Consider the following 6685-nt stretch of genomic DNA (forward strand, 5'->3'; position numbering starts at 1 on the left):
GCAAATGCAGAAACAGTGAACTAAGCAATATATTAAAAAAGCTAAATCCCTTTGGTTCGATTGTTCACAACTCAATCTTTGGTTTCAACAAATCAAATTCTTCTCTAACTATTGACTTTCTAAATTGTTGACAATTAATTAACTAAGCGAAAATTAATTCACAGCCCCATTACCTAAGCTTCTAATTAACCATTATCAGCATGAACATGGAATAGTTAACAAATTTACACAAACTAAGCGTTTATGCACTAGAGAATTAATTAACTAAGCGGAAATCAATTCACAAAACCTATTTTTAGATGATGGGATTAAGCAAACCATAATCAGAAATAGGATAGAAGAAACCAACAGAAAAGAAATAAAAAAATGCATTAAGAACAAAAGTTTAAGAGTTATGATACACTCCCAAAGCAATTTAGTACAAAAATTTAGCCTTCCATGGAAGGATGAACCAAAATGAAAAGAAGAAGAAAACTTAGCAGGGCAAAACTTAGAACTGAAAATGTAATGTTCTGAATATAATGTGTTGGAATGGAATCCGAAATCCCTAAGCCTCAAAATAACTAAAACATAAAATAGGCTCAAAACAATGAGCCCAAAACCGAAGACGATATTACTAATAAAAACTCCTAAAATAAAATACAATTTTCACTTCAGCATATATCCTCCACATATATAAAGCCCGAAATACACTTGGTGTCAAATATGAAATAAAAATGATAATAGATAGAATCAGGCTAAATAATCCTAAATTAACTCATATTAGGAATAATAGTATAATAAAGTCTAAAATGCTAAACCATGCCAAACAAAGTCAACTAGGCACCAAGAATAATCAATGATCATAAAATAAGGTCATGAATAGTGAGTAATATATTGTTCATCCCCCAACCTTTTAAGAATGTTGGCTTTGCTATAAGTTCATACAAAGGAGTGATAAATAAGTAAAGGTTGTCGAGATATAGGGAACGAGGAGACTAGTTGTGGTTAGGTCACTATGGGTTGTGGGTGGATCTTGTAAATGAAAGCATGCATCATATGAGCAGATTGTATAGGCAAGCATGCATCATATGGATTTTGATGAAGACAAAGGTTGAAGACAATTTCAAAGACAAGCTTCAAGACATGGACAAATCAACAAACAAAGTCGAAGTCAAGGTTCAAGTTCAAACATTCAAGAAAATCTAGAGGCTAAGTATTTTTATATTTTCTTAGGTCTTAAGATATTTGATTCGGTAGAGTCTATGCTAGATGAACCTTAATAGAAGTCTCACAACACCTAAAATTTATCATAACTAAAATGAGACTTACATGCATACATACATGATATACATGCACATGCATAAATACATAATCATATGACTTTGATGCATAAAACAAAGTTTTAAATCATACATCATTCAAAGTCATGCATCATACTTTTTAAAATCATGTAGGAGATTCATATCGCATTAAAGAAGCTTTGTCAGAAAACCCTTAATCGATTAAGGTTTAGTTAACCGATTAACCTGTGCAAAATTTGGAACCTGTTAATCAATTAAGTTAAGGGTTAATGAATTAATGGTAGTTATCTGAAATCTTGATTTTTAAAGAATCGTTAATTGATTAAAGAAACTGTTAATCGATTAAATATACTAGAAAGCATAACTATATTTTAAACCAACTTCTCCCATTTGAATCATAGATTGATCTCATAATTCGAAAATCAGATTATTCATACACTTTCATATCAAAAGATAGATTTTCCTAAGTGTTTATGAAACTAGATGAAAAAAGAGATAAGAGAAAAGTTCATGAATCTTTAGAGAAGTTATTTCAAGAATTACATTGTCAAATCTTTTACAAAGAAACATGGCATCTCTCATCTTTATACTCTGAGTGTGTAAGACTTGTAGAAAGGTTCTTAGATTCTTGAAGAGTGTATATTCAGCATATTTAGGTGCACTAACTGGTTTTGTATACATTTTAGAGTTTGATATCAAAATATCTCTTAGGTGTGTGGTATCACCATGTAGAAGATAAAGGATTTGGGAAACCATGGTTAGAAGTGGTTGGGTGTCATTAGAAGCCATGTTCACTATGGAAGAATCTTGGTAGGAGAAGTTAAAAGTGGTTAGGTCGTCCATTAGAAGTGGTGAGCTGCCATTAGAACTAGGTGAAGGCAAACCATTAGAAGCTTTGAGTCAAATATTGTCTTGGTGGAAGTGTGTTTTTAAACCATTGATATCCATAGTAAAGAAAATCTCTCATATCAGAAGGGGAGGCCTGGATGTAGTTGGCACATGGACAAGCAAACGAACCAGGATAAAAGCCACTGTCTCATTCTTCTTATCCCTTAACTCTTTGCATTTTTATATTGTTTGATTTACTTAACTTGTCATTCATATCTTTTTGTGTTAAGTGCATGTTTTGTTCTATGTAATAACTTCATGTTATCATCTGTAAGAGCGCTTACAATTTTAGTCGAATCTTGGTATCTTGGTGATTAAAGAAAACAAGTTTTCAGTAAACAAGAACTGGTTAATCGATTATGTTCTCGGTTAATCGATTAATGCAGAAGTAGTTAATCGTTTAAAGCATTAGTTAATCGATTAAGTTGTGAGGAAAATTGTAGAATATTTTTGTTAATCAAATTAAGGTAATCATATTTCCGAACCACCTCTTCACCCTCTCTAGGTGAAGTATAGAGCCCTTGTGTACCAACAAGTGGCATCAGAGCTAGTTCGAACATACTAGCTTAATCGTTAATTCAAATGATCTTTGGGATATACACTATGTGCTAGACAAATCCTTTCGATGGTGAAGGATCCTCCGCAAACCGCCCTCCCGTCTTTAGTGGAGATGGCTATGCTTACTAGAAAGTTAGAACGAGGATCTTTATTGAAGCTATTGATAAGGATATTTTGGATACTTTAAATAATGGTTCTTTTGTTCCACTATACTTGGTAGAAGATGAAACCTAAGAGAAATCCAAATGTCTCTTGATCAATGAGGAAAAGAGAAAAGTGCAACATGATTTGAAAGCAAAAAATATTATTCCTTCTGTATTTTTATATGATGAGTTCTTTAGGTTTTCACAATGTAATAATGCCAAAGAAATAGTGGATACTTTACAAGTAATCCATGAAGACACTAGTGAGGTCAAGCGAGCTAGATTAAATGCATTGACACATAAGTATGAGTTAGTTTGTATGTTTCTTCATAAATCTATTAGTGATATGCAAAAACGATTTACTCACACTATTAACCATCTTGTTGCATAAAATAAAGTGTTTGCTAATGGTGAATTGACTAACAATGTTTTAAGATGTCTTGATAGGACATGACAACCTAAGGTGATGGCTATAATGGAATCAAACGACCTAGATTCAACGTCACTCGCAACACTTTTCGGAAAGCTTTGAGAACACGATATGGAGCTTGGGCACTAGACACTCCATGCACAAACGGACAAAAACACCAAGGGAATCGCTTTCAAAGCAACAAAATCACATTCAAGAAGTCAAGAAGAGAGAGTTTATGACAAAGAGTCTGATTCCAACATCGATGAAACCATGTCCCTCCTTATCTATAGTTTCAGAAAATGCTTAAGAAAGAAGGTTGGATTCAGAAATTTTAAGAAAAAATATGCAAAAGACTCAATCAAGAAGGGCAAATATCCCAAAGACAAAGTAATTTGCCATGAGTATGGGAAAGTAGGTCACATGAGGTACACATGTCCTACTTTTCTCAAGAAGATTGAGAATAACAATAAGAAAGACTCTCGGGACATAAATGTTAAGAAGGCATACATTGTTCGAGATGCACCTGAAGAGGACACTACATCAACAAGCACCTCGGAAGATGAAGAATCGACCAAGCTATGCCTTATGGCTTAAAATCCAAATTCTTGCAAAGTAAGTGAGCAAGATGAACCTAGTGAGGTAAGCTCTTCCGATTCCAATTCTAATTTTGATGATTCCCCCACCTATGACATGCTTTATGGTGCTTATATTGAAATTCATGAAGAACTTAAAAAGTTAGCAAAAACGTATGCGGATAGGAAAAGGTTGATTCTTGAACATGAAAATTTGTGAATTGCAAACTTTCATTGATGAACTAAAACTTGAAAATGAAACCTTGGATCTTATCTATGCTAACCCTTCATATGATTGTTCTACTTAATCAAATTGTCGCATACTTGTGAAAATTGCACATTCTTGGGAAAAGAGAATAAGTTTTTAAAAGAAAAAGTTACAATTTTCACAACAAGTAGTCACAACTTATACAACTTACTTGCTATATGTAAAAATGTTAGAAATAGGTCCAGATTGGGATATATGCATGCAAAGAATAAATTTCACAAGAAACATATATATTTTTCTAAAATGTCATATCATAAGTCCCAACTTGTTTTTATTGTAGAATGCATGGTCATACTTTGAGTTTATGTCATATTAGAATGCATGGTGTTCAAAATGGATAGATATATTGATTTCTAAGGAACAAGATCCCATGGTAGCTAACATCTAAGGGTGGAAACAGACCAGGTTAGACTTTGCCTTAAATAGACCAAACTTATATAGCATAGAGGAGTTCGGGTCTAGCATGTTAGTCTCTTTAAAAAATTCAAAGTCTATGTCTGGCTTGTTAGCTAGTTTAAAGATCTATTATACTATACTATCTTGAAATAGGCCATCATGCCTACATTTAAATAGACTAATAGTTTTACTTTTAACTAGACCCTTATAAACCAAGTAATTAAATAATATTTTTGTATACATTTTTATATTAAAATTACACACACAGATATATATATATATATATATATATATAATATAATTATTTATATTAAAATTGAATAATATGATATTTGTTACATAACGTAACTAAATAGGTCGGCCTATTAGGCTTAATAAGCCTTTTGGATGGCCTAAAGTCTGGCCAGTTAAACTAAATATGTTTTTCAAAAATCCCGAGCCTAACCTGTTTACGAAAAGGTTGGTCTGACCTAGCTTATTATAGACCAGGTAAAAGGCCCCTAATAGATGGTCTGGTCTATTTCCACCCCTACTAACATCAAGGGACTCAAGATCATTTAGGTACCCAAGACTTGCAAGAAATGTTTTTTTGTAGTTCTCCTTAAGGGCATATGAACATCAAATCATACTTCGATAGCAGATATTCTAGGCATATGATAGGTCAGAAGATCAAGTTTTATTAACCTATCACCTAGGAAAATTACTATGTCATTTATAGACAAAATTCTCAAAGTCAAATGCTTGAAGTTAGAAAGTTTGTTATATAAATGTAATAAGGTATCTCTTCTAACACTAAGTGTTATATCATCTTTTAAGTTGTTGAATGCCACAAACTCACACTCTCATCAATTTGTTGAGAGGCTTATTTTGTAAGCAAGTTAAAATTAGAGTGAAGAATATTTTAAGTGATGAGTGATGACATTATTTATTTACTCCCTATCAGGTTGAATTAACCATACCATAAAAGGTCGGTCTCTTTTTATTAAATTAACCATATCATTTCTTATCAAAGGTTGATATCAATGAATAACAGAATAAAAGAATAAAGTTAGTATTTAATCGTACCATGTCTTGCGAAAGGTTGGTCTCATAATAAACTGTACCGTTTCTTGCGAAAGGTTGGTATAAAGAATAAAACAATAAATAAAATATTAGATGTGGGAAATTAAATAACTAGATGCAAATAAAAAATAAAGAGTTAGTAGTTAGTCGTGGAATGTAAATAAATAAAATAAAGAGTTAGTAGCGGAGAGTAAATGACACAAAATAAATTTTAGTAGTTAGATTTATTAATTCATCACTCTTTTATTGTCAAGTAACAATCCATTGATTGAATTGTACTTTATGTATGTTGCTTTATTCACAAAGTTACAAATCATGAATTGATTTGCACTTTTGTGAATCAACTATGCTTTCAACAAATAAAATTTATTGATAACACTTTACTATATTCGAATCTCTTTAAAGATTCAATTGTATTATAGTATAGGATTATGTCAATCTATAAGGAATTGGATAATAGAATATAACTATGTAAGAATATTATAGTAAAAATAATTATTAACAACTTTTTCAAAGGTTTTTAGTTTATGTAGTTGCATAGAATGACAATGAAATGTAAACTAATGTTTTACAAATTCTTGAGGAGAAGTTTTGGTTTGAACGATGGAATAATTTCTTAACTTAATTGGTTTTGAAAAATTCATGCAATTTATGTGTTATACTTTGGTTAATTCCATATACCATGTCTTAATCATCCATCCAGTGTCTTGGCCAAAAAAAGATGATTTTCAAACCTTGTATAATGCACTAAACAATAATTATCTACCACTTGTTGGAGCAGGTTGTCACACCCTACTTCAGGCTTCGTTAACATTGTTCAGACTAGAATACAAGTTGCTTAAAATAGATGTTTTGATATGCAAGTGAATAAGGTATAGCTTATACTTTTTAGTTCACTTGTCAACACTATAAGAAGAAGAAATTTTTGGATCTTTAAATAAAGTTTTAGGTGATCAAGCTAAAACCGCATTAAGAACTTCTTAAAGAATAAAAAATAACCAAAAATAATAACTTTAATAAATATAAATCAAAAGATTATTAAAATGAAGTCAAGAAATAACATTACACCATAATCCAAATCAATATGTAGGAACATTAGCCAT

Source organism: Lupinus angustifolius, chromosome LG14 (genome assembly GCF_001865875.1).
Source record: "Lupinus angustifolius cultivar Tanjil chromosome LG14, LupAngTanjil_v1.0, whole genome shotgun sequence".
NCBI classification, from domain to species: Eukaryota; Viridiplantae; Streptophyta; class Magnoliopsida; order Fabales; family Fabaceae; genus Lupinus; species Lupinus angustifolius.